Here is a 27,860-nt window from a genome sequence, read left to right as displayed (position 1 = left end):
TGCCCAGAACTGCCAGGAGAACTCCACCACTTCAGCGGCTCAAGTGGGCAGAAGCTGTCTTGGATGTGGCCTTGCCCGCTTTGAACCTCAAGATTCCACGTGAGGAGCCAGATGCTGAGCACTCCCCAAGAACCCCCTTTCCTAGACCAAATCTCCAACCGCAGCAGATGGCAGCACACACCTAAAGCGCCTTTGACCGGGACCTGACAGAACCCCCTTCTTGTTGTCCACGCTCTTGTCTTCCCATGGAATGGAGAGCAGAAAAGGACTCTCCAGTGTAAGGCCAGAACAGCCAGGTTTACGGCAGAGGCAGAGAAACTGCCCTATCCCTGCCTCCAGGATGGTGAGCCTGCTCCAGGATCCTTCCATCGGGCAGTTTGGGGTGCATTGTGTGGTTTTGTATCAATGTAGGTGGCTTCCAGCGATGTTAACTTCCAGTGGTGAGAAGTCATGAGATTATGACCTTCTGCAACAAGAGTTTGACTTTGAATGGCCAAGGTTTTTATTCCCCTCCTGCTTTCTGCAGGTGCCCCCTGTTTTTCGAGACTCCTAGACTCCTAGAAGAGTTTGTGTCGGAAGGGGCCTTAAAGCTCATCTAGACAAGGTTGCTCCAAGCCCCGCCCGAGCCGGCCTCGAACACTTCCAGGGACGGGGCAGCCACGGCTTCTCTGGACGACCTGTGCCAGGTCCTCACCACGCTCACAGAGAAGAATGTTTTTCCAGAATCCCATCTAATCGTGCCCTCTGCCAGTGTGAAGCCGTTCCACCTTGTTCTGTCACTGCAGTCCCTCGTAAACAGTCTCTCCTATCCAAGCCTTCTTGGTCCTCCCTGTTGTGTTGCAAAATTTGCAAGTTGATGCTGTGCCAGGGCTGTGCCAGCAGCCAAGGGCTGACCCGGGTGCAGGACCTTGCGCTTGAGGTCTGTTGTCGCTGGCTTTGTTCAGCCTGGAGGAGGCTGAGCTGAGATCTCCTGGGGGGCTGCAGCTTCCTGCCAAGGGGCAGCAGCGATTTCTGCTGCGTGTGACCAGGGACAGGACCCCAGGGAACGGCTGGAGCTGTGTCGGGGGAGGGTTAGGTTGGATATTAGGAAAAGCTTCTTCCCCCGGAGGGTGGTCGGCCACTGGAACAGGCTCCCCAGGGCAGTGGTCTTGGCCCCAAGCGTTTGGACAACGCTCTCAGGCACGTGGTGGGGTTGCTGGGCTGTCCTGTGCAAGGCCGGGAGTTGGACTGGATGATCCTTGTGGGTCCCTTCCAGCTCAGGATATTCTGTGATTCTAACTCTTTGGTTAACCCTTTGTCTCCCCATGAAGAGCTGGCAAAGCTGTTGGGGGTGGGGCAGAACAAGGGAAGCTGCCTCTATGACATTGTTGCTGCCTCTATGACATTGTTGCTACCTCTATGACATTGTTGCTGCCTCTCTGACATGACAATGGGAGCCCCAACATTCCGTCCCTGGAGACGCTCCAAGAGGAGCATCCAGACCTGGGTCCCGTCAACAGACCGGAGCGGCCGCCGAAGCTGACTGAGCATGGCCCTGTCAGCTCTGTGGCAGCGTTGTGTGAGCTGGAGCTCAGCCATAGCCCAGCTCCTGCAGCCATTGGTCTCTCGCGGAACCTCCTGCCCCACAGGTGAGGACAGACCCTGAGCCCGAAAGCCCCAGGACGCACGGCGGGGACAGTTACAGCCCTTGCTCCCCTGCCCCTTCCTCTCCTCCTCCTCAGTCCTCTGAGCGCCCGACACCCCCCGACTGGCATGTGACCTCCAGCGTTTGCTCTTTCTCGCAGGATCAGCCAACCTCGGCCAACAGCCTGGGCAGAAGCAGCAGCCCTTGCCAGCTCCCTCTGCCCCAGCAGCAGGTATGGCAGTCCCATCTGCCTTGGCCCCTCGGCATTCCCTGCCCCCCAGCCCCTCCAGCCTCCAGGCCTGCCCTGGCTCCTCCAGCCCTGCCGGCACCTCCAGCAGCCACAGCACCCCTGTCCCCCTGCCAGCTGGGGCACCTTGGCTCAGCACGGCACGGCAAGCAGCCCTGGCATTGCCTGGGCCACCTCTGTTCAGGCAAGATGGTTTAGAGGATCTTGGGGCCGTCGCTGCCATTTTGCCGTCCCCTGTGCAACCCCATGGCTGTGGCACAGCAGCTCACCCCGCAGGGATGGTCCCTCACGCAAGCTCCCACTCAGTCTGTGTTCCGGGCCGGTTCAGCGGGTGCCCCAGGAGACTCTCCCAGCCCCGAGCCTCCCCCCCAGTCTGCCTTCTCCCCTGTGCACGTGTGCCAATGGCTCCGGGCAGTGACTGCTCCAACCCCCACCCGTATCTTCTGCTCGGCAGGGACACGGACTCAGCTGCCTCCACCAGCCCCCTTGGCAAGCAGCCATGGCATTGCTCCTCCATCAGGCAATGCCCTGGGGGGGGCCCGGGGCCGCAGGAAGCCCCTGGCCCCAGTCCCACCAGTGCGGGACACGCAGCACGGCTCAGCCAACCCCTCAGGGACGCTCCTGGGCAGTGGCAGCCCTCCAGACACCAGCGTCCCCATGGATGTGGACACCACCCCAGGTCTTGACATCAGTCTGGCCAGCGACGTCAGCATGGACGAGGACAGCCCGTCAGGCCGTGACCTCTCCTTGGCCAGCGACGTCAGCATGGATGAGGACAGCCCGTCAGGCCGTGACCTCTCCTTGGCCAGCGACGTCACCATGGATGAGGACAGCCCGTCAGGCCGTGACCTCTCCTTGGCCAGCGATGTCACCATGGACGAGGACAGCCCGTCAGGCCGTGACCTCTCGCTGGCCACTGACGACCCCATGGATGGTGGCTCCCGCCCAGGCAGTGATCACGTTGCGAGCTGTGACATCTCGCTGAGCAGCGATGTCCCCATGGATGAGGACACCTTCCCGAGGGGTGACATCTCCCTGCCCAGTCACAGCACTGCCAGCCACCCAGGCCCACTCCACGGCCAAGCCATCGGGGCCCCTGGGGTGACTCCAGCCAGTGAGCCTGTGCTGCGTGGCAAGGTCCTGCTGGAAGGGACTCGGAGCCACTTGGATTGCTCCCAGGGAGCCGTGGGCACCAGCCAGGATGGTCGCAGCAGCGTCCCCATGCCCACGGACCATGCTGGCACCAGTGGCACCAGCCCCCAGCCCAAGAACGCCTCGCTCTGCCCACCCAAGAAGATGCCGCCCACTCACCGCAGTGTCCCCAAGCCTTCCAGAGCCGTCCTGAGCACGGGACACTGCAAGGCGGGCGGCACCAAGCCTCAGGACCCTCAGCAGGGTGCGGGCACGAACCTGCCACCGCCTCAGAGCAGCATGTCACCAAGCAACATCGCTCTGAAAAGGCGGGGCACGAAGAGGAAGAGGGGCTCTGAGCCAAGCACTGGGAGCAAGTGCAAGGCTCCCGCAGCCCGGGCTGGGGCAGAAAGTTGTTGAGGGACAGATCGTTTGGGGATCTGTCCCAGGGGGAGGGACAGATCGTTTGGGGATCTGTCCCAGGGGGAGGGACAGATCGTTTGGGGATCTGTCCCAGGGGGAGGGACAGATCGTTTGGGGATCTGTCCCAGGGGGAGGGATAGATCCTTTTTGGGATCTATCCCAGGGGGAGGGACAGATCGTTTGGGGATCTGTCCCGGGGGAGGGATAGATCGTTTGGGGATCTATCCCAGTCTGAGGGAGGGAGGGTGTTGATGTAGATATTGATGACCGTTTTCTTGTGGTTATCAATTAAAAGATTTTATTGCATAAGCTGTCTGTGTCTGCATGGAATGGGGAGGGAGTGCAGGGCGGCAGCGGGAAATGGTCCCAAGCAGATCCGCCAAGGCTGAAAGGGCTCCAAGGGCACCCAAAGGGCACTCCAGGCCTGAGTCAGTGCCGGAGGTGCAGGCATTCATGGAAGGTCCCCTTCCTCTGGGGAAGCAGCCCTTTGGCGTGGGAGCCAGGACAGAGGGGTCCGTGCAGGACTCACGCACACGGCCCCACACCGAAAACAGCCCCAAGCACAGCCTGGGCACCGTCCTCCCACTCTGGGGCTTTAGAAGGCTGCTCCCGCTGCTCCCAGTGACCTCAGCATGTCCCCAGTCATCCCACTGCAGCCCCAGACAGAGCTCCCCCAGGCTGCCCTGGGGCTGCATTGGGCAGGGGCGGTAAGGGAGAGGGAAGAATGTGCTGGGAACCCTAATGCAGGGCCTCACAGAAGTGCAGGGAGACGACATCCGTAGATCTCTGGGAGGCAGCACTTGGAATGGATGGAGCTCTGTCGAGGGGTGGATGGCGAGCCACTCGGCGGTTGGTGGGTCAGGATCAAAAGGCAGGCCGGGGATGGGGGCACTGCGGAGGGCACTGCGGGGACACCGCAGGCCTCCTGAACAGCAGCAGGATGGGGATGAGAGCTCCACGGGCAGCTTGAAGCTGCCTCCCAGTCACAGTGCCTGTCTCTCGTGGGGCATTCAACTACCCTGAGAGCAGCTGGAAAAGCAACACAGCCAAGCACAAAGAGTCCCGGAGGTTCCCAGAAAGCAGTGGCGACAGCTTCCCGACCCAAGGGGGTGATGCCTCTCACAAGCAATGCCGTGCTGCTCCACCTCATACTAACACACAGGAAAGGCCTTGTTGGAGATGGGAGGGTAAGGGACAGCCTTGGCTGTCGAGACCATGGGACTGTGGTCTTCTGAAATTCCAGGTATTGGGAAACACATAAATACCAGGAGACAGAGGAGCTAACTAAGAAGGATAAACTTTTATTCCAATGAAAGGGAGAGTTCACTGAACAAACCTCAGTGAGGCCTCTCAAGTCAGTGGAGGTCGCAGCCCCCTTTTATCCCCTTTGCCCGGAGCGCTGCTCCCTCCCCAGCGTTTCTCCCCTGGCTGACATACGCCGGGGTTACAGGCTTCCCGACACGCCTGCTCTGTGTCCCCCATTATGTCCCTCGGAGGGGGCTGGGAAGGTCACTGGTGCTTTTCAAAATGGAGGCCACAGCACACTTCAAAACAGAGGACGTGGCCACCCGAGACCTTCTCTGCTGCTGATCGGTCCCCCTGTCTCTGGGCAAAGGGCACCACTTGGTAGCCAACAATTGAACCACCAGTAACTTACTGCTTCTTACTGCGAACTGCGACTACCCTACAAACTTTGCAAGCACCCTTTCTTCTTCCTAAGAGTGGAGCTGAGGACTGGGGGAGGAGGAAGCAGGGCAGCATGGAAGATCAGAACACGCACCTCAGGAGAGCTGACTTGAGCCTCTTCAGGGATCTTCTTCCTTCGTGTCTGACGTCCTTTTTTCCCCTCACTCGCTGCTCTAACCCCACAACCTGATTTGCTGCACACCCTGTCTCCTAAAGCACCGCCCAGCTAGTCTTTCTTGATGGGCCGAGCTCCTTGTTTCCCTTTGCCCTTCTCCGAATGCCAGGGAATGGGAAGCACCCTCATTTTTATGGTTGGGCTCTTGCTGCCCAGCCTCACTTTCTGCAACAGTTTCACAGTTTTCAATCTGGTCCTGTCCCTGTTTCTTTCAATGCCCAGGTTTTCTCCAAAACAGCCAACTGACACACATGCAATCACTATGCCCAGAACTGCCAGGAGAACTCCACCACTTCAGCGGCTCAAGTGGGCAGAAGCTGTCTTGGATGTGGCCTTGCCCGCTTTGAACCTCAAGATTCCACGTGAGGAGCCAGATGCTGAGCACTCCCCAAGAACCCCCTTTCCTAGACCAAATCTCCAACCGCAGCAGATGGCAGCACACACCTAAAGCGCCTTTGACCGGGACCTGACAGAACCCCCTTCTTGTTGTCCACGCTCTTGTCTTCCCATGGAATGGAGAGCAGAAAAGGACTCTCCAGTGTAAGGCCAGAACAGCCAGGTTTACGGCAGAGGCAGAGAAACTGCCCTATCCCTGCCTCCAGGATGGTGAGCCTGCTCCAGGATCCTTCCATCGGGCAGTTTGGGGTGCATTGTGTGGTTTTGTATCAATGTAGGTGGCTTCCAGCGATGTTAACTTCCAGTGGTGAGAAGTCATGAGATTATGACCTTCTGCAACAAGAGTTTGACTTTGAATGGCCAAGGTTTTTATTCCCCTCCTGCTTTCTGCAGGTGCCCCCTGTTTTTCGAGACTCCTAGACTCCTAGAAGAGTTTGTGTCGGAAGGGGCCTTAAAGCTCATCTAGACAAGGTTGCTCCAAGCCCCGCCCGAGCCGGCCTCGAACACTTCCAGGGACGGGGCAGCCACGGCTTCTCTGGACGACCTGTGCCAGGTCCTCACCACGCTCACAGAGAAGAATGTTTTTCCAGAATCCCATCTAATCGTGCCCTCTGCCAGTGTGAAGCCGTTCCACCTTGTTCTGTCACTGCAGTCCCTCGTAAACAGTCTCTCCTATCCAAGCCTTCTTGGTCCTCCCTGTTGTGTTGCAAAATTTGCAAGTTGATGCTGTGCCAGGGCTGTGCCAGCAGCCAAGGGCTGACCCGGGTGCAGGACCTTGCGCTTGAGGTCTGTTGTCGCTGGCTTTGTTCAGCCTGGAGGAGGCTGAGCTGAGATCTCCTGGGGGGCTGCAGCTTCCTGCCAAGGGGCAGCAGCGATTTCTGCTGCGTGTGACCAGGGACAGGACCCCAGGGAACGGCTGGAGCTGTGTCGGGGGAGGGTTAGGTTGGATATTAGGAAAAGCTTCTTCCCCCGGAGGGTGGTCGGCCACTGGAACAGGCTCCCCAGGGCAGTGGTCTTGGCCCCAAGGCTGCCAGAGCTCGAGGAGCGTTTGGACAACGCTCTCAGGCACGTGGTGGGGTTGCTGGGCTGTCCTGTGCAAGGCCGGGAGTTGGACTGGATGATCCTTGTGGGTCCCTTCCAGCTCAGGATATTCTGTGATTCTAACTCTTTGGTTAACCCTTTGTCTCCCCATGAAGAGCTGGCAAAGCTGTTGGGGGTGGGGCAGAACAAGGGAAGCTGCCTCTATGACATTGTTGCTGCCTCTATGACATTGTTGCTACCTCTATGACATTGTTGCTGCCTCTCTGACATGACAATGGGAGCCCCAACATTCCGTCCCTGGAGACGCTCCAAGAGGAGCATCCAGACCTGGGTCCCGTCAACAGACCGGAGCGGCCGCCGAAGCTGACTGAGCATGGCCCTGTCAGCTCTGTGGCAGCGTTGTGTGAGCTGGAGCTCAGCCATAGCCCAGCTCCTGCAGCCATTGGTCTCTCGCGGAACCTCCTGCCCCACAGGTGAGGACAGACCCTGAGCCCGAAAGCCCCAGGACGCACGGCGGGGACAGTTACAGCCCTTGCTCCCCTGCCCCTTCCTCTCCTCCTCCTCAGTCCTCTGAGCGCCCGACACCCCCCGACTGGCATGTGACCTCCAGCGTTTGCTCTTTCTCGCAGGATCAGCCAACCTCGGCCAACAGCCTGGGCAGAAGCAGCAGCCCTTGCCAGCTCCCTCTGCCCCAGTAGCAGGTATGGCAGTCCCATCTGCCTTGGCCCCTCGGCATTCCCTGCCCCCCAGCCCCTCCAGCCTCCAGGCCTGCCCTGGCTCCTCCAGCCCTGCCGGCACCTCCAGCAGCCACAGCACCCCTGTCCCCCTGCCAGCTGGGGCACCTTGGCTCAGCACGGCACGGCAAGCAGCCCTGGCATTGCCTGGGCCACCTCTGTTCAGGCAAGATGGTTTAGAGGATCTTGGGGCCGTCGCTGCCATTTTGCCGTCCCCTGTGCAACCCCATGGCTGTGGCACAGCAGCTCACCCCGCAGGGATGGTCCCTCACGCAAGCTCCCACTCAGTCTGTGTTCCGGGCCGGTTCAGCGGGTGCCCCAGGAGACTCTCCCAGCCCCGAGCCTCCCCCCCAGTCTGCCTTCTCCCCTGTGCACGTGTGCCAATGGCTCCGGGCAGTGACTGCTCCAACCCCCACCCGTATCTTCTGCTCGGCAGGGACACGGACTCAGCTGCCTCCACCAGCCCCCTTGGCAAGCAGCCATGGCATTGCTCCTCCATCAGGCAATGCCCTGGGGGGGGCCCGGGGCCGCAGGAAGCCCCTGGCCCCAGTCCCACCAGTGCGGGACACGCAGCACGGCTCAGCCAACCCCTCAGGGACGCTCCTGGGCAGTGGCAGCCCTCCAGACACCAGCGTCCCCATGGATGTGGACACCACCCCAGGTCTTGACATCAGTCTGGCCAGCGACGTCAGCATGGACGAGGACAGCCCGTCAGGCCGTGACCTCTCCTTGGCCAGCGACGTCAGCATGGATGAGGACAGCCCGTCAGGCCGTGACCTCTCCTTGGCCAGCGACGTCACCATGGATGAGGACAGCCCGTCAGGCCGTGACCTCTCCTTGGCCAGCGATGTCACCATGGACGAGGACAGCCCGTCAGGCCGTGACCTCTCGCTGGCCACTGACGACCCCATGGATGGTGGCTCCCGCCCAGGCAGTGATCACGTTGCGAGCTGTGACATCTCGCTGAGCAGCGATGTCCCCATGGATGAGGACACCTTCCCGAGGGGTGACATCTCCCTGCCCAGTCACAGCACTGCCAGCCACCCAGGCCCACTCCACGGCCAAGCCATCGGGGCCCCTGGGGTGACTCCAGCCAGTGAGCCTGTGCTGCGTGGCAAGGTCCTGCTGGAAGGGACTCGGAGCCACTTGGATTGCTCCCAGGGAGCCGTGGGCACCAGCCAGGATGGTCGCAGCAGCGTCCCCATGCCCACGGACCATGCTGGCACCAGTGGCACCAGCCCCCAGCCCAAGAACGCCTCGCTCTGCCCGCCCAAGAAGATGCCGCCCACTCACCGCAGTGTCCCCAAGCCTTCCAGAGCCGTCCTGAGCACGGGACACTGCAAGGCGGGCGGCACCAAGCCTCAGGACCCTCAGCAGGGTGCGGGCACGAACCTGCCACCGCCTCAGAGCAGCATGTCACCAAGCAACATCGCTCTGAAAAGGCGGGGCACGAAGAGGAAGAGGGGCTCTGAGCCAAGCACTGGGAGCAAGTGCAAGGCTCCCGCAGCCCGGGTTGGGGCAGAAAATTGTTGAGGGACAGATCGTTTGGGGATCTGTCCCAGGGGGAGGGACAGATCGTTTGGGGATCTGTCCCAGGGGGAGGGACAGATCGTTTGGGGATCTGTCCCAGGGGGAGGGACAGATCGTTTGGGGATCTGTCCCAGGGGGAGGGACAGATCGTTTGGGGATCTGTCCCAGGGGGAGGGACAGATCGTTTGGGGATCTGTCCCGGGGGAGGGACAGATCGTTTGGGGATCTGTCCCAGGGGGAGGGTGAGATCGTTTGGGGATCTGTCCCAGGGGGAGGGACAGATCGTTTGGGGATCTGTCCCAGGGGGAGGGACAGATCGTTTGGGGATCTGTCCCAGGGGGAGGGACAGATCGTTTGGGGATCTGTCCCAGGGGGAGGGATAGATCGTTTGGGGATCTATCCCAGTCTGAGGGAGGGAGAGTGTTGATGTAGATATTGATGACCGTTTTCTTGTGGTTATCAATTAAAAGATTTTATTCCATAAGCTGTCTGTGTCTGCATGGAATGGGGAGGGAGTGCAGGGCGGCAGCGGGAAATGGTCCCAAGCAGATCCGCCAAGGCTGAAAGGGCTCCAAGGGCACCCAAAGGGCACTCCAGGCCTGAGTCAGTGCCGGAGGTGCAGGCATTCATGGAAGGTCCCCTTCCTCTGGGGAAGCAGCCCTTTGGCGTGGGAGCCAGGACAGAGGGGTCCGTGCAGGACTCACGCACACGGCCCCACCACCGAAAACAGCCCTCAGCACAGCCTGGGCACCGTCCTCCCACTCTGGGGCTTTAGAAGGCTGCTCCCGCTGCTCCCAGTGACCTCAGCATGTCCCCAGTCATCCCACTGCAGCCCCAGACAGAGCTCCCCCAGGCTGCCCTGGGGCTGCATTGGGCAGGGGCGGTAAGGGAGAGGGAAGAATGTGCTGGGAACCCTAATGCAGGACCTCACAGAAGTGCAGGGAGACGACATCCGTAGATCTCTGGGAGGCAGCACTTGGAATGGATGGAGCTCTGTCGAGGGGTGGATGGCGAGCCACTCGGCGGTTGGTGGGTCAGGATCAAAAGGCAGGCCGGGGATGGGGGCACTGCGGAGGGCACTGCGGGGACACCGCAGGCCTCCTGAACAGCAGCAGGATGGGGATGAGAGCTCCACGGGCAGCTTGAAGCTGCCTCCCAGTCACAGTGCCTGTCTCTCGTGGGGCATTCAACTACCCTGAGAGCAGCTGGAAAAGCAACACAGCCAAGCACAAAGAGTCCCGGAGGTTCCCAGAAAGCAGTGGCGACAGCTTCCCGACCCAAGGGGGTGATGCCTCTCACAAGCAATGCCGTGCTGCTCCACCTCATACTAACACACAGGAAAGGCCTTGTTGGAGATGGGAGGGTAAGGGACAGCCTTGGCTGTCGAGACCATGGGACTGTGGTCTTCTGAAATTCCAGGTATTGGGAAACACATAAATACCAGGAGACAGAGGAGCTAACTAAGAAGGATAAACTTTTATTCCAATGAAAGGGAGAGTTCACTGAACAAACCTCAGTGAGGCCTCTCAAGTCAGTGGAGGTCGCAGCCCCCTTTTATCCCCTTTGCCCGGAGCGCTGCTCCCTCCCCAGCGTTTCTCCCCTGGCTGACATACGCCGGGGTTACAGGCTTCCCGACACGCCTGCTCTGTGTCCCCCATTATGTCCCTCGGAGGGGGCTGGGAAGGTCACTGGTGCTTTTCAAAATGGAGGCCACAGCACACTTCAAAACAGAGGACGTGGCCACCCGAGACCTTCTCTGCTGCTGATCGGTCCCCCTGTCTCTGGGCAAAGGGCACCACTTGGTAGCCAACAATTGAACCACCAGTACTGCTTCTTACTGCGAACTGCGACTACCCTACAAACTTTGCAAGCACCCTTTCTTCTTCCTAAGAGTGGAGCTGAGGACTGGGGGAGGAGGAAGCAGGGCAGCATGGAAGATCAGAACACGCACCTCAGGAGAGCTGACTTGAGCCTCTTCAGGGATCTTCTTCCTTCGTGTCTGACGTCCTTTTTTCCCCTCACTCGCTGCTCTAACCCCACAACCTGATTTGCTGCACACCCTGTCTCCTAAAGCACCGCCCAGCTAGTCTTTCTTGATGGGCCGAGCTCCTTGTTTCCCTTTGCCCTTCTCCGAATGCCAGGGAATGGGAAACACCCTCATTTTTATGGTTGGGCTCTTGCTGCCCAGCCTCACTTTCTGCAACAGTTTCACAGTTTTCAATCTGGTCCTGTCCCTGTTTCTTTCAATGCCCAGGTTTTCTCCAAAACAGCCAACTGACACACATGCAATCACTATGCCCAGAACTGCCAGGAGAACTCCACCACTTCAGCGGCTCAAGTGGGCAGAAGCTGTCTTGGATGTGGCCTTGCCCGCTTTGAACCTCAAGATTCCACGTGAGGAGCCAGATGCTGAGCACTCCCCAAGAACCCCCTTTCCTAGACCAAATCTCCAACCGCAGCAGATGGCAGCACACACCTAAAGCGCCTTTGACCGGGACCTGACAGAACCCCCTTCTTGTTGTCCACGCTCTTGTCTTCCCATGGAATGGAGAGCAGAAAAGGACTCTCCAGTGTAAGGCCAGAACAGCCAGGTTTACGGCAGAGGCAGAGAAACTGCCCTATCCCTGCCTCCAGGATGGTGAGCCTGCTCCAGGATCCTTCCATCGGGCAGTTTGGGGTGCATTGTGTGGTTTTGTATCAATGTAGGTGGCTTCCAGCGATGTTAACTTCCAGTGGTGAGAAGTCATGAGATTATGACCTTCTGCAACAAGAGTTTGACTTTGAATGGCCAAGGTTTTTATTCCCCTCCTGCTTTCTGCAGGTGCCCCCTGTTTTTCGAGACTCCTAGACTCCTAGAAGAGTTTGTGTCGGAAGGGGCCTTAAAGCTCATCTAGACAAGGTTGCTCCAAGCCCCGCCCGAGCCGGCCTCGAACACTTCCAGGGACGGGGCAGCCACGGCTTCTCTGGACGACCTGTGCCAGGTCCTCACCACGCTCACAGAGAAGAATGTTTTTCCAGAATCCCATCTAATCGTGCCCTCTGCCAGTGTGAAGCCGTTCCACCTTGTTCTGTCACTGCAGTCCCTCGTAAACAGTCTCTCCTATCCAAGCCTTCTTGGTCCTCCCTGTTGTGTTGCAAAATTTGCAAGTTGATGCTGTGCCAGGGCTGTGCCAGCAGCCAAGGGCTGACCCGGGTGCAGGACCTTGCGCTTGAGGTCTGTTGTCGCTGGCTTTGTTCAGCCTGGAGGAGGCTGAGCTGAGATCTCCTGGGGGGCTGCAGCTTCCTGCCAAGGGGCAGCAGCGATTTCTGCTGCGTGTGACCAGGGACAGGACCCCAGGGAACGGCTGGAGCTGTGTCGGGGGAGGGTTAGGTTGGATATTAGGAAAAGCTTCTTCCCCCGGAGGGTGGTCGGCCACTGGAACAGGCTCCCCAGGGCAGTGGTCTTGGCCCCAAGGCTGCCAGAGCTCGAGGAGCGTTTGGACAACGCTCTCAGGCACGTGGTGGGGTTGCTGGGCTGTCCTGTGCAAGGCCGGGAGTTGGACTGGATGATCCTTGTGGGTCCCTTCCAGCTCAGGATATTCTGTGATTCTAACTCTTTGGTTAACCCTTTGTCTCCCCATGAAGAGCTGGCAAAGCTGTTGGGGGTGGGGCAGAACAAGGGAAGCTGCCTCTATGACATTGTTGCTGCCTCTATGACATTGTTGCTACCTCTATGACATTGTTGCTGCCTCTCTGACATGACAATGGGAGCCCCAACATTCCGTCCCTGGAGACGCTCCAAGAGGAGCATCCAGACCTGGGTCCCGTCAACAGACCGGAGCGGCCGCCGAAGCTGACTGAGCATGGCCCTGTCAGCTCTGTGGCAGCGTTGTGTGAGCTGGAGCTCAGCCATAGCCCAGCTCCTGCAGCCATTGGTCTCTCGCGGAACCTCCTACCCCACAGGTGAGGACAGACCCTGAGCCCGAAAGCCCCAGGACGCACGGCGGGGACAGTTACAGCCCTTGCTCCCCTGCCCCTTCCTCTCCTCCTCCTCAGTCCTCTGAGCGCCCGACACCCCCCGACTGGCATGTGACCTCCAGCGTTTGCTCTTTCTCGCAGGATCAGCCAACCTCGGCCAACAGCCTGGGCAGAAGCAGCAGCCCTTGCCAGCTCCCTCTGCCCCAGCAGCAGGTATGGCAGTCCCATCTGCCTTGGCCCCTCGGCATTCCCTGCCCCCCAGCCCCTCCAGCCTCCAGGCCTGCCCTGGCTCCTCCAGCCCTGCCGGCACCTCCAGCAGCCACAGCACCCCTGTCCCCCTGCCAGCTGGGGCACCTTGGCTCAGCACGGCACGGCAAGCAGCCCTGGCATTGCCTGGGCCACCTCTGTTCAGGCAAGATGGTTTAGAGGATCTTGGGGCCGTCGCTGCCATTTTGCCGTCCCCTGTGCAACCCCATGGCTGTGGCACAGCAGCTCACCCCGCAGGGATGGTCCCTCACGCAAGCTCCCACTCAGTCTGTGTTCCGGGCCGGTTCAGCGGGTGCCCCAGGAGACTCTCCCAGCCCCGAGCCTCCCCCCCAGTCTGCCTTCTCCCCTGTGCACGTGTGCCAATGGCTCCGGGCAGTGACTGCTCCAACCCCCACCCGTATCTTCTGCTCGGCAGGGACACGGACTCAGCTGCCTCCACCAGCCCCCTTGGCAAGCAGCCATGGCATTGCTCCTCCATCAGGCAATGCCCTGGGGGGGGCCCGGGGCCGCAGGAAGCCCCTGGCCCCAGTCCCACCAGTGCGGGACACGCAGCACGGCTCAGCCAACCCCTCAGGGACGCTCCTGGGCAGTGGCAGCCCTCCAGACACCAGCGTCCCCATGGATGTGGACACCACCCCAGGTCTTGACATCAGTCTGGCCAGCGACGTCAGCATGGACGAGGACAGCCCGTCAGGCCGTGACCTCTCCTTGGCCAGCGACGTCACCATGGATGAGGACAGCCCATAGGCCGTGACCTCTCCTTGGCCAGCGATGTCACCATGGACGAGGACAGCCCATCAGGCCGTGACCTCTCCTTGGCCAGCGATGTCACCATGGACGAGGACAGCCCGTCAGGCCGTGACCTCTCGCTGGCCACTGACGACCCCATGGATGGTGGCTCCCGCCCAGGCAGTGATCACGTTGCGAGCTGTGACATCTCGCTGAGCAGCGATGTCCCCATGGATGAGGACACCTTCCCGAGGGGTGACATCTCCCTGCCCAGTCACAGCACTGCCAGCCACCCAGGCCCACTCCACGGCCAAGCCATCGGGGCCCCTGGGGTGACTCCAGCCAGTGAGCCTGTGCTGCGTGGCAAGGTCCTGCTGGAAGGGACTCGGAGCCACTTGGATTGCTCCCAGGGAGCCGTGGGCACCAGCCAGGATGGTCGCAGCAGCGTCCCCATGCCCACGGACCATGCTGGCACCAGTGGCACCAGCCCCCAGCCCAAGAACGCCTCGCTCTGCCCGCCCAAGAAGATGCCGCCCACTCACCGCAGTGTCCCCAAGCCTTCCAGAGCCGTCCTGAGCACGGGACACTGCAAGGCGGGCGGCACCAAGCCTCAGGACCCTCAGCAGGGTGCGGGCACGAACCTGCCACCGCCTCAGAGCAGCATGTCACCAAGCAACATCGCTCTGAAAAGGCGGGGCACGAAGAGGAAGAGGGGCTCTGAGCCAAGCACTGGGAGCAAGTGCAAGGCTCCCGCAGCCCGGGCTGGGGCAGAAAGTTGTTGAGGGACAGATCGTTTGGGGATCTGTCCCAGGGGGAGGGACAGATCGTTTGGGGATCTGTCCCAGGGGGAGGGACAGATCGTTTGGGGATCTGTCCCAGGGGGAGGGATAGATCGTTTGGGGATCTGTCCCAGGGGGAGGGACAGATCGTTTGGGGATCTGTCCCAGGGGGAGGGACAGATCGTTTGGGGATCTGTCCCAGGGGGAGGGACAGATCGTTTGGGGATCTGTCCCAGGGGGAGGGACAGATCGTTTGGGGATCTGTCCCGGGGGAGGGACAGATCGTTTGGGGATCTGTCCCAGGGGGAGGGATAGATCGTTTGGGGATCTGTCCCAGGGGGAGGGACAGATCGTTTGGGGATCTGTCCCAGGGGGAGGGATAGATCGTTTGGGGATCTATCCCAGTCTGAGGGAGGGAGGGTGTTGATGTAGATATTGATGACCGTTTTCTTGTGGTTATCAATTAAAAGATTTTATTGCATAAGCTGTCTGTGTCTGCATGGAATGGGGAGGGAGTGCAGGGCGGCAGCGGGAAATGGTCATCATTCTGCCAAGGATATCCTGATGAACCCGTCTGTCACCACAGTGTCAGGTGATAGCCCTGACCAAAAGGGGACAGGGGGAGGTGCAGAACAACTGTCCATAAGTGTCCCTTGGCTCAGGGGATATGCAGGGCAGCAGGGATCCGTGCTGGTCACCTTTCCTCCTTTCCCCTTCCAGGTGACACTGGCCAAGGCCCCAGCACCTGCTGCCACGAGCTGTACACAGCTCCCCTGATGTTCAAGGTCTGACAAGCTTAATAAAACAGCTCCCACCAGAGGTTTGGTCTGATCCCCCTGATCTGAGGGGAAACCGTGTCTATGGGGGAGGAAGGCATGCTTTCTGCACCTCCTTTTTGTACCTCAGCAAAACCACTTCAAGATTTGGACAAAAATCAAAGGATAAGCGAGCAAGAAGGCTCCTGATAGCCTTAAACAAAGCAGATGTTGGATCCTGATTGCTCCCTTTGGGCTAGAATAGTCCCATTCCCTGTCAGAAAACTGCCTGAAGCCAGACACAGTCCCATGGAGAGCTCAGCCCTGCACTTGGCCACTGGAGCTGTTCTACAGCTCACGCCGCCTGACAGGGTGGCAACAGAGCCCCTCTGCTCCCTGTAGCTCAAAGCTAGTGGGCTCTGGGCACAAAGGGGTGAGGCCAGGAATGGGCGGGGGAATCCAGAGCAAGGGGCTACGGGGATCGTGTCGCTACTCTGAAGGGGACCTTCCATGGGCAGTCAACGGTATTTATTTCGGAGCGGGCCGTAGGGGTGCGTGGGGAGAGCTCTCGACTCTGCAGTTCCTCACGTGTCTGACAGGGCGTCTTGGGAGGCACTGCAGTTCCCCCAGCTGCTCCAGATCCATAGCACTGAGATTTCCTTCTTTCCTTCCCTTCTTCCCTCCCCAGGGTCTCCTGTGGTGTTCTTCTGGCATTGGGTGTAGCAGGAGCCACCCCCAGGGCTCTGCATGGGGCAGGCTGAGTTGTGGCAGTCTAAAAATGTGTAATTAATAAGGAAATTGTAGATTTTGCATGTAAGTTGTTGTATTGTATTGTACTGTGCGTATGTTCTGTCCTTTCATTGGTTGATACTTGACGCAGTACCGTATAGGGTTATGTTCAGCCCCTATCTCCTATGATTGGTTGTAATTTGCATGCTCCGCCTAAACACCATCTTCTGTTCCAGTGCCTTCCTTACCCACGTTATTTAAGGCTGGAGCCATTTTGCGCAGTGCTTTTTGTGCCCTTTTGTTCCTCCCTTTAAGCAGTTCAGTTGCCCCGCTACTTTTATAACAAAATCGCCTTACCAGCTGCACCCAGAAAAGTTGGGGAGGTCTTTATTCAAGCGCTGACCTCCGCACTGGGTGGTACCTGCTACTCCTCAGGTGATTGGACAGAGCCATTCGTTGGTGTGAGTTTGGCATTCCCCACCCAAAGTGCTACAGGAGTGCCAAGCTATTCTGAGGAATGGGGAGTTGTTACGAAGACTTGACCGGAGCCCTGCTCAGAGGGGCTGGGAGAGGTCCAGCAGCATGGAGTGAGCCTGGCCAGTGCAGAGGGGCCCCGAGCAGGAGATGAAATCTCTTGCAGAGAGGCGCCACTTGCCACAACAGCAAACGGGGAAATCTTCCTCTCCCTTCAGGTCAGAGGTAGAAGTGGATGGGATCAGTGGTGTTCAATCCCCCTGCAATGGGGAGGTGGAGATCCAAACAACCTATAAACAGACTGGCTCGAGCAAGGAAAGGCTGGGATGCTGCGACAATTATTGTGGCATGGTACTAAGGCAGGCCTGGTAAATCCAGATCAGATGCTCTGGCACCTCTGTTAGGAGGCAAAGTCATCCCAAGGGCTGGAGGCTTCTGCCCAGATGATGTCAGGAGGGGCTGCACTCACTGGTGTCTCTGAAGGTGTGAATCTCTCTGTGATTCTCCTGGTTCTTGTGCCATTTCCCAAACAACATGGGCAGGAGGAGGGCATTGCTGTTGCTTGTGGGAGAAACCTGCCTCTGGCTTTAGAGTGTTTTGAGAAAGTCCAGCTCAGACCTGCTCCATTTTCTAATGAGGGAAGTTGTCTTCCTCCATAGGCTGAAAAGGTCAGGAGCAAGTTACCATGTGTGTACATTCCCATACTTTCCTTTTGCTGTGCATAGGGGCTTTGGTCCCGTGGAAATGCATGGGGCAGAGGACAGGGGACCTTGGGATCAGGTGGCAATCTTGGCTACTGGAATGTTTCAGGATTCTTGTCTGCAAGCTGCAGTTGAGTGCGTCGTATCACTACTGAACCAGAGATGCTCCCCTGCCGCTCCCATCAAGTGGACTTGCTTTTGGGGGTCTTGTATTTCTTTCTTATTGTCTTTCACGAATCCAGGGAAGAATGTGTGCGATTTTCTGGTTCTTCCCCTCACCTAATCCCCTAGCTGCTTTTTGGAAGGCCTCTTGCAGAACCTGATCCTGAAGCAGTGCTTTCAGGGTTACCCAGGGACTCTGAGAAACTGGAGGGGGAGAGATCACAGATTCAGTGCTGCTTGTGGTCAGGGACTAACGGAATGGCAAGCAGCTGGCTCACTGGAGAGAGATATCCCATTTCTAGCTAAATGAAGCTAAATCTCTTATCCACCAACTTCCGATTCAAGTCCAGGCAGTTCTGTCTAGACTGGCCAATGGGGCTGATGATGCCTGAGACCAAATCTTCCTTCCTGGGGCATTTCAAAAGAGCCAGCCATACTGAAATCAGGAGCTTTTCTACATGTGCTTGATGAGCTCAGCTGCCTCAACATCTGTAAGTTTTCTTTTTTCAGACCCCATTGACGATGTGCATGGTGACCTCCTGGGATCCCATGGCAAAATGAACCTTCTTTGCCCCTGCGAGTGTAGCATCTTCCCCTTGCACTCCCTTCCTGGAGCAGTAGGTGCTGGCACAGCAGCCCTTCACCTCCAAGGAGTCCCCAGGGTTGTGAGGGGGGATGAAGCTAGGTGGACAGCAGATCGCAGTCAGAGGCCATGGAACAGGTTGGACATGAGCTTGGGGAGACCAAGTGAAGTTCATCCCATATTAAAAGCCTCTATGGCCCATGAGGAGACAGCGAATCTCCCTCTGGAGAGCCTAGGTCAGGAATATACCCGCATCCATCATCGTAACGTCTCTGCATCTTGTTTGCAGACAAACCTCCTGTTAAAACTGCCAGAGCTTCCAAGCTGACTGCAGGCAGCAGTTGTAGAGCCCACGGCACCAGCTCCTAGGTCAGCAAGGAGTGCCTTTCAGATGCTGTCTCTCTCCCTTGTAGATCTCTTTGTGCTGCCCCAGTCTTTCTGATCTACCTCATCCTTGACTTCTCCACCCTGCTCCCTGCCATTGCTTGAGAAGGAGTTATCTGCAATGCCTTTGGGCACCGGGAGCCCAGAGACTGAAGCTTTCCAGCAAGAGCCCCAGGCCTGTACAGCAGCTGTAAATTTCCCTTGTAAGAGCACTCTCATCTTTCAGCCCAGTGTTTATTTAGCCTCATTGTCTCTGTTGTACAATGTGGCTGCTTCAGAGAGCCCCTGTGGTCCTTCCACCTCTCTCTGCCTGGCCTGGCTGTCCTCAGGGCATCTTGCCAAGCTCTCATGTGGTGCTGCTGACCCCTGGGCTGGTGTCATATATCTTTTCTAGAAGATGATTTTTTTCAGCAAACGCCCTGTGGAGGACAGCAAAGCTGCAGAGATGAGCCCACATGTCAGGAGAGAGCCTGGTTGTCCCAAGAGCTGGTGCTGATGGGGGCCAAAAGTGCCCCTGGTCTCACCCCATCCCAGTCAGCAGTGGGATATCAGGATTGAACTGTGAAGTTTGTTAACTCCTCGGCAGCATGCCTGTGGGGTGGGGAAGACAGGGCAGGGGAGCGGCTGGATGGTGAGAGAAGGGCTTCCAGGTGTTCTGGATGAGATGTAGCAAAGCCATGGGGGCCATGTGCTGCTGCAGCCCAGCCTTCCTGGGTGCACTTCAGGAAAAGTGTTCTAAGAAAGACCTTCCCTCAAAGCAATGGCCTTGGGTTTTCTGGCTGCTTTTCCCAGAGGAAGCAGCATGTCAGCAAAGGAATCAAAGCTCAGGGGATTTCCAGTGAGAAGGACACTGGGAGGAGTTGGGTATGTATTCTTCCATCCCATAAAATGAGAACAAATGGGCCGGAGTGAGAGGTGAGGGATTTCCAAAGTCTGCTCATCTCTGATGTCTCCCCTCCCTGGCATGGAGGGATCCAGTGCCTCTGGTGCAGACCCGAAAGCTGTGCTGCACATCCTGAAGGTGATTGTCCTGCTTCTGGTCAGGACAGTGTTAATTTGGGCAGTATCCAGGAGGGGGCACAACCAGGACATAGAGGTTATTCCTCATTTTGTCAAGGATGGGGGAAGGGGTCTCTTCCAGGTTGTGTGCGTGGTGGCAAAGTTGGGCACCAACTGGTGAGCAATCACGTGTGAGTCATTTGCCTCCCTTGTACACTCTGTTATTGGTATTGTTTCTGTTACTGTTCTGTTGCTGTACTGTTTTCTTATTTCATTGCCGTTTCCAGTAAGTTGTTCTTATCTCAGCCTGCGATCTTTACCTTTTGTGCCTCCAATTGTCCTGTCCAGCCTGCCTCAGGATGGAGGGGGAGTGGGAAGGAAAGGAGGAGTGGGAAGTGAGCGAGTGGCGCACGATTTGCATGGTTTCAGTGAGAACACTAAATTATGGAACACCCGTCTTAAACACATCATCGTGGCTGGGCTTCTCGAACGAAGATTTCAGAAGGCTCTATCCACATTTGTTACAAGCACGCTGGTGGCTTAGGAGGCCAATGCGAGACAGACATATCCGATTGCAAAAGGCACAGCAGAAAGACTCCCTAGGTGGTATATTCTGCAAGACATGATTCTTTCTGCCTTGTCTTTTCTCCTCGAGAGGGATTCTGCGTGCGTTCTCAAAGGAAACAGCAGCGTTAGAGATGGTGTGTCTCCAGGCCTCCCGATTTGAGGCCAGAGTAGACCAGTTCTGTTGATTGATATGGCCGAGGCTGAGATGTTTGTAGCTATAATTGTCTACAACGTGGAATAAATAATTCTGATTACAGTATTTTAGTATTTCTTATTTTATTATTTTAATAATATTTCTTATAACATTACTCTCTATTGCTGAATATATATAACATGTAATAATGTATTATAAAGTATTACTCCTCTCTATATTTCTATATTATATTTCTATATTACTTCTATATTATATTTCTATATATATTTCTATATTTCTATATATATTTCTATATATATATTCTATATTTCTATATATATTTCTATATTTCTATATTATATTTCTGTATATATTTCTATATTTCTGTATATATTTCTATATATATATTCTATATTTCTATATATATTTCTCTCTATATATATTCTATATTCCTATATATATTTCTATATTTCTAATGATATTTCTATATTATTGTAACTATCATCTACTTAGGTAAATCATTCACTCAGGTCTGAGAAGGCGTATCGAAAACAAGGATGCCTTGGCTAATAAACGCAGTGCTAGTCTTCCGTTCTGCTTGAGCCAGGGCCATAATCCAACGCCATCATTGCCAGAGTGCCCTGAATGCTTGTCTGACGTGAATCTCTGGGGCGTGGAAACCCTCCTCTTCTTCTCTGAAGGGCGGTAGTCTGTGTACTGCACAATCTCTACTTAATATTTGTTTTCTTAGCTTTAATATAATTGCTTCAACACTGCTTCCAAATACTGCACTATGTTTCTAGCTATAATTATCTACAACGTGGAATAAATAACTCTGCTTAAAGTATTTTAGTATTTACTATTTTATTATTTTAATAATATTTATTATACTATTACTATCTATTGCTGAAGATATATAACATGTAATAATGTATTATAAAATATTACTTCTATATTATATTTCTATATATATTTCTATATTTCTATATATATTTCTATATTTCTATATTATATTTCTGTATATATTTCTATATTTCTCTATATATTTCTCTCTATATATTCTATATTTCTATATATATTTCTCTATATATATTCTATATTTCTATATATATTTCTATATTTCTAATGATATTTCTATATTATTGTAACTATCATCTACTTAGCTAAATCATTCACTCAGGTCTGAGAAGGCGTATCGAAAACAAGGATGCCTTGGCTAATAAACGCAGTGCTAGTCTTCCGTTCTGCTTGAGCCAGGGCCATAATCCAACGCCATCATTGCCAGAGTGCCCTGAATGCTTGTCTGATGTGAATCTCTGGGGCGTGGAAACCCTCCTCTTCTTCTCTGAAGGGCGGTAGTCTGTGTGCTGCCCAAACTGGCTGTGGCAATCACAGCCCCGCCATGTTGATCTTCTCTGCTCTCTCTGCCTCTGTCGGGTTTGCTCCCGAGCAGCCCGGAGCATGAGAGCCTGCTTGGAGCTGGCTTTGGAGGGCCCTGGAACTGCAGTATTCACTAAGACTTGGTCACAACGTGGAGGACTTGTTCTCTCCCTCTTTCTCTTCCGCAGTGAGCGGTCACAGTCTGTGTACTGCACAAACCGGCTGCGAAGGTTGTAAGTTCCCCGCACAGATCTGCTTGGCTCCCTCTGCCTCAGCAAGGTTTGCTCCTGAGCAGCCCTGGGAGCGGGAGCCCACCGGCAGATCCTCTTGGAAGGCCTTGCAGCTGTGCTATCCCTAGGACCACGGTCACGACTTGGAGGACCAGTTCTTCTCTCTGAAGCATCATCACAGTCTGTGGTGTCCCCAGACCAGCTGCGGAGATCCCTGCCCCACAGAGGGAATCTGCTCCGGGACCGCTCCCTGCCAGTGTCCTTCATGCCCTGCCAAGAGAGCTGTGGAGAGTTCCTGCCCTTTTCTCCTGAAAGGATCAGAGCAGTGGGGAACCCCTACAAGTTCTGGGACAGGACAGTTTGGGGCCTCCAAAAGGCTCTTTTGGAGGGCTACTAAGACCAAAAGGCCAGAGGCGCACAAAAGGGATGGATCCAGGTGGGATGCTTTGAGAGGGAGCAGCGTTGTGGCTGTGAAGAAAGGTGCGGTGTGTGAGGGGCAAAAGAGAAATGCTGAGATCCCAGAAAGAAATCCACTCTTCCTCTGATGCCCTGACCCATGACCCCAAAGTTACCTTAGTCCTACCAGTCAGAGCCTGTGGTCCAACAGAGCCCGCCTGCTTGCTGCTGGCCACACACTGACTGAGGAAGGAAGGGGCATGTGATGGTGCCAGTGAGGAAGAAGCCCTTTCTCCAATTCTCAGATCAGAGCATCTGGAGAAAAACAAAAGAGGGATCTCAGTTTAGAGCTGTTGTTGCAACCTCCTCTGGGGTTCAGTCATTTTCTCAGAAAGGCTTCTATGACAGAGAGGAGACTTAACCAAGGACACTAATGGGAAACTCAGCTAGGGTCTTCCCACCAAGTTTGCCTCTGTCCCAACAAAAACCTCATCTCTAGACCTCCCACAGCCTCCATTTCATAAATTCACAGACTTGTTTGGGTTGCAAGGGACCTTTAACTTTATCTTGTTCCACCCCGCTGTGGTGGGCAGGAACACCCTCCTCTATTCCAAGGTTTCTCCAAGCCCTGTCCAACCTGGCCTTGAACACTTCCAGGGATGGGGCCCCCACAGATGCTGTGGCAACCTGTGCCAGTGTCTCAGCACCCTTACAGCAAAGAATTCCTTCCCAATATCTAATGTAAACCTGCCCTCTGTTAGCTGAAAACTGATAGCCTTCATCCTGTCACTACATTCCCTGACAAATGGTGCCTCCCCATCTTTCCTGGAGGTCCTCTTTAAGTCCTCTTATCTACAAGAGTCAACATCAGAGACCAGGCAAGTAGCAGATTCCATCCGGGCCGCAGCCTGAAGCCCAGTAAAGGACAGACACGGAGTAGTTCAGATTTGACAGCACTGAATGATGCAGGTAGTAATTTCATTTGATGAGAAAAACACTCCGGAAGGTGAGAAGCACAACTGCAAATGAGGCAAAGGAAATGTATTCTGAACATATTTGAATCCTGGTTATTACCTGGCATAGAACAGCAGGTAGGCTTGCTGCCTGAGAACTGTGTCAATGGAACACAGCTGCACAGATTCATCGTCCATCCGGTACCACAATCCATTGCTGGCCTGTAAAAAAAAGGCAAGGATCTCTCCATGGTTTCTCTCCAAAAACACAGGTAGGAAACTGCCAAACCGAGAGCATGTCAAAACAAATGCAGTCCAGCCACTAAGGAGGCCTTCTGCCCCAAACCTTTGGCTGTCAGTAACACTGACAGGAAAGTTTATCTTCCCCAGCACACATTTTTCCCCATTGGGAAGGAAGTTGCTCTTTTACCTTTGTGTAGCAGAAATAGTGTCCTCCATGACAGCTGACACCACTGTGCACCAGGACAGCATATAAGGAGTAGAGGAGTGCTTCTCCATCTGCCTGAGACATGTATGGGCGAAGATCCAAGTACTCCGGATACTCTACAACCTATGGAGAGACCAAGAGGGCTCAGAAATGACCCTGGTCTGTGACATGAAATAGCCTACCAAGGGCAGGGGCCAGTCCAGGGGTATCAATCCATCTCTGGGGCTCATGAGCACTTGGTTTTCCATAAAGCAACATAACATCGTTTGGGTGGCAGGAAACCCTTCTCAGTCAAAGCAGCCCTATCAGAGCACAGTGCTTGCCTGTCTTCCCACAGGAACTTTCCACTCCCCAGAAGGGACCCCAAAAAACCCAACACAAGCAGCTTGTGACAAGCATACTGCTTTAGGAAATCTGCTTCTTGAAGAGAAAGCTGCACACCAATAGTGTACACACCTTGCTGATCTTGCCACCAGTGAAGCAGTCAAACCTCTTCAGACACACAGTGAGAACCTTGGGTGCACAGTGGACAGTGAACCTCTTAGTGGCAGCAACATTCTTCTCACACCTTGAAACCAAGCACAGAGCACAGCGCTGAAATGCACCCTATCTTCCACCAAGGCAGTCAGACAACCTTTCTTGTCTCGTGCATCCTTATGCTATTTTAAGGCAATTCGGTGCCATATTTCAAACAAACAAACAAACAAACAAACAAACAAAGAAAAAACCCCAACCCCCCTCCCCCAAAAAACCAGACAAACAAAACTGTGTCTCATCAGTGTGCAGTAAACTTCCAGGAGAAGATGACTTCTGCTCAATGACTTGTAGCCCCCTCACACAGAGTCTCGTGTTAATATGTTGTTAGTAATCATCTTACTTGCTACATTTAAAGCAGTTTTCCCCATCCAGGTGCTCAGGTGTTACAAAGTCCTCCAGAGCTGCAGTGAGGGATGAGGCTGCCTGGAGAATTGAGAAATCGGTGCACTGAGCTACAGCAAATGCCCTGGCCCAAACATTTTCCAGGAGCTGACAAGAAAACCCCTGTAGCTGATGCTGAGGAGACCCGCCATGAATCTGCAAGCTGTATCCAGAAGGAGCCAGAAAGAGAGTGTGGTGCTGAACATTTCCCCTGTCCCAGAGGTTCTCAGGGGCAATCAAGAGCTCCCTCTCTGTATCACCTGCCATTGAGCTACTGATGTTATGTAGGGTCATCAGTAGTGAAAACAATCCAACCCCTCAGCCTGGAAGCCAGACAGGTGTTGAAGGAGGGCAAAGAAAAGAAGGAGGAGGCTATGTCAAGGGTGCAGAGCGCATAATGGGTGCTTGTCCAGCTTCAAGCCAGCACCTACAGAGAGACCAGTGCCATGGCCTCTGCAGGAGGACAACATCCGTTCCCCTTCCCATCCACGACCAAGACCTCTTGTGTTCACAGTATATGCTTTCAGGACAAATGTGTGGACTCTGAAAAGCCTTGCCATGTCTTGAAGCACAACTGCAAAACCTCTTACTTTGATATCCAAGGGGACATCCAGGAAGGCCTCATAGGAATCAGAAATGGCTTTGCAGCTGAAGCAGATGACTGGAAGGAAAAATCAAAATGCCGAGCAATGGTGAGCTGAACGATGGTACTGCTCTGTGCTCATTGTACCTGTCCTGCTAGTCCCAGGGCCAGCTGTTGGGCACAGGCAGACAGAAGGGCACAGGCAGTGCCAAGGAGAGCAGCTGTTGTAGAAACATACCTCTGGATCTCAGAAAGCCTCCAAATATTTGATGGACAATGGTAGTAGATTGAGATGATATGTCCAAGCTGGAAACAAGTCGTAAGACAGAGCATTACTTCCTCCAAGCCCCGGCTGTAGGTTTTCCTTGATGAGGCCACATCAAGGAGTCCAAAGGGCTCAGAACTTTGTAAAGGTAACTTGCTTGTGCTTACTCGTTGCTTGCACTCAGACAAGCTCTCTGCATGGCATTGACAGTACAGCATAAGAAGTCATGGGCATCTTCCTCCCTGCCAAGCTGAAAATGTTCTCCTATGACTAAGAAACAGGAAGTTAGTAGTTGTCTCCTACAGGAAGGGAAGAAAACCTGTCAAAGAACCTGAAATCACATACATCTGAAAGCCCTGAGAACAGCCAAAGGCAGGATGGCACTGACTGAACGCAGGACCTTGTTAACATGCGCTTCCATGATGCACATCATGCAGAAGCCTTGTTGGCGACCTGAGGAGGGAGGGAGAGAAGGTCCTCTGGTTAGCAAAATATCCCTAGTGGTGGAATACTCCTCTTCTTCCACTCCCACTCCAGTGCAATATGCCACTCCTCCCAGTGTTTCAGCAAGCAGGGGACGTTTTAGTGCATAGAAAATGTTCTTCAGAGGAATGCTAAACTGAGGTTTTAACTTGCAGGAATAGAGACCCAGAGCTAGAAAGATGTGCCTTCATGAAGAATAAGACAGCTGGATAGGACAGGTGGCTCCTGAGTGTACAAAGAACACAAGTTCTGGGGCTGACAAAGGGCTGCTTTTCTCCTAAATCAAATTTCAGGTTCTGGGAATCCTTGGGATTTGATTAACAGGTTCACAGGGAGATGTCCCTAAGAGTACTCACAGGCCTGGCTGTGCTCCCGGGAGAGCAGATAGTTGGCCAGCGGCGGGGTGTATGTCAGGCATTGCAGGACAGCATTAAGGAAGCATGTGTTGCCCACATTGAGGAGTCCTGCTCCAGCACTCTGTCTTTGCTGCCAGACCATGCAAATCTTCTCTGGGGGAAAGAGGATCCTTTGTGGCAGAGTCATTCCCTCGGCAATGACTGCAGGGAAATTCCATTTGGAAAGAGATGAAATGAGGCACAAAGGCATATTTAAACAGTGAGGTCTCTACAGGAGCACTCAGGACCATCTGCTTCAACTGCCAACCCAACAACATCAGGGGAAGCTTAAACAGTGCCATTTAAATTTACTGTTTTGGAAAAATCCATTCCCCTGTTTACGTTGCTGAGAGTCCAACAAACCCACAATCTGATTTCTGGGCCGCAGGCTACCTTCCTTTCTCAGTAGAGTTCTAGACTGGGTTATCAGTGAAGCCATCCCTTTTCCTGATTGTAACTTGTTGAAAACAAGGAAATACTGAGCAGGGAAGGTAACCCAAAGGATGGCAGACCTCTCTACGAGCAATGGCAGCTTTCAAAGTCTTGTACCTAGTGTCAGAGGAGCGACAAAAGGTGTTTTCCTGGGTCTAATTGTAAACACGGGGGTCAGTTTGACTGCTCTCAGGAAACACCCCAGAGATCACTCTAGGTTGGGAGCACATCATTCTGGGATTTGACCCCCAGCCATGTCAGTTGTCTGTGGCAGTTCACAAAGTCCAAACCTGCTGGTGAAGCTATTACTCACAGGAGTCGTTCCCCGCTGTGGCCATTGCCTCTCTCAGGAAGAGAGTGCAATGCTTTAGATGACCAAGGATGTCTTTCTCTCCAGAAAGAGAACAGCACCAATCCCGTCACCTAGTTGCAAAGAAATTACTGTAGCTCACCGAAAGTATCAAAACTCTAAATAAACGCAGAACGGCATCCCCCACCAAGTCTTTCAGTGGTGCTCCTAACTGCTGCTGAGCTGCAGCTCACGCCCTTACGATCAGGCGCGGGGCACCAACTCACAGCGGGTTCAAAGGCCCTTTTGAAATGCTCCCATGGACGTTACCTTCTCTGAAGAGGCCCTGCTGCTCTCCTGACACTGCTTCAGCAACAGAGCCCTCTGGCTTTCCCACCTCCTGGGAGTGACCGTCTTTCAGCCACTACTTTAACTGCTGCCTTTGCTGCTCTCCTTTTTCTGCCTCCCTCCCTCCCGCAGCAATCAAGGTGGGCTGAGCCCATCCCCTCAGACTACAGTCACCTCCCTGCTTACCTATCCTAGGCTATGGAAAAAAAAACAAGAATCAGCAAACTGGAATTCTAGCCTAGGTCATACCTGGCCAGCCTATAAAAGTTGTAACAGCTCAGCCTACAGCTAGGAAGGTATAAATCAGCCTATACTTTTATCCCATATACCCTGCTCTATGATCTGGGCCAAAAGTCAAAGCATTACCTTTGAAAGAGGAGGAAAGTTGAGGAGAAATGGTCAGTAAACAATAAACCATCCAAAAAAGGCAGGCACACAAGTAGCAAAGGAAGGAGCTGAGTTATCCCGAAGGCCAACTCTGTCCAACTGATTTTCGTTGGCGCGCTCCTCAGGATACCGGATGGGTGCCACATC

At 54.8% G+C, this 27,860-nt stretch overlaps 1 protein-coding gene, 1 long non-coding RNA gene and 1 pseudogene across 2 annotated transcripts in view; 1 reads left to right on the top strand and 2 right to left on the bottom strand.

The window, feature by feature from the left end:
* The window catches only part of LOC135404791 (class I histocompatibility antigen, F10 alpha chain-like), a 197,754-nt gene that overhangs the window by 79,746 nt on the left and 90,148 nt on the right, over positions 1 to 27,860 (top strand). The gene's annotated exons all lie outside the window — the stretch shown is intronic.
* The window catches only part of LOC135404414 (zinc finger protein OZF-like), a 98,727-nt pseudogene that overhangs the window by 48,055 nt on the left and 22,812 nt on the right, over positions 1 to 27,860 (bottom strand).
* On the bottom strand, positions 22,415 to 23,659 carry LOC135404506 (uncharacterized). Its single transcript, XR_010425696.1, has 3 exons — positions 23,596 to 23,659; positions 23,287 to 23,387; positions 22,415 to 22,527 (listed from the first exon to the last, which is right to left on the bottom strand). It is a non-coding gene; the product is annotated as an uncharacterized LOC135404506 (long non-coding RNA).

Source organism: Pseudopipra pipra, chromosome W (genome assembly GCF_036250125.1).
Source record: "Pseudopipra pipra isolate bDixPip1 chromosome W, bDixPip1.hap1, whole genome shotgun sequence".
In the NCBI taxonomy this organism is placed as follows: Eukaryota; Metazoa; Chordata; class Aves; order Passeriformes; family Pipridae; genus Pseudopipra; species Pseudopipra pipra.
This window is presented reverse-complemented; position numbering and strand designations above follow the sequence as displayed.